Here is a 306-nt window from a genome sequence, read left to right on the forward strand (position 1 = left end):
CATTTGTAACAACCCTCTGCTTTCTTCCATCCAGCCACTCTTCTATCCAATTTGCTAACTTATCCCTCACACCTATAAAACTAAGGTTTTTTACAAGCCTTTTATGTAACATCTTGTCAAATGCTTTCTGAAAATCCAGATACACCAAATCTACACCCTTACCTTCATCTACATAAGCAGTAACCTTTACAACGAATGCTAAAAGATTTGTAAGGCAAGATTTTCCCTTAGTAAAACCATGTTGACAATCCAATAAAATTATAAACTTGGTTAAATGACTTTGCAAAGCACCTTTTAACAGAATTT

Source organism: Limulus polyphemus, unplaced genomic scaffold, assembly GCF_000517525.1.
Source record: "Limulus polyphemus unplaced genomic scaffold, Limulus_polyphemus-2.1.2 Scaffold9413, whole genome shotgun sequence".
Taxonomy (NCBI): domain Eukaryota; kingdom Metazoa; phylum Arthropoda; class Merostomata; order Xiphosura; family Limulidae; genus Limulus; species Limulus polyphemus.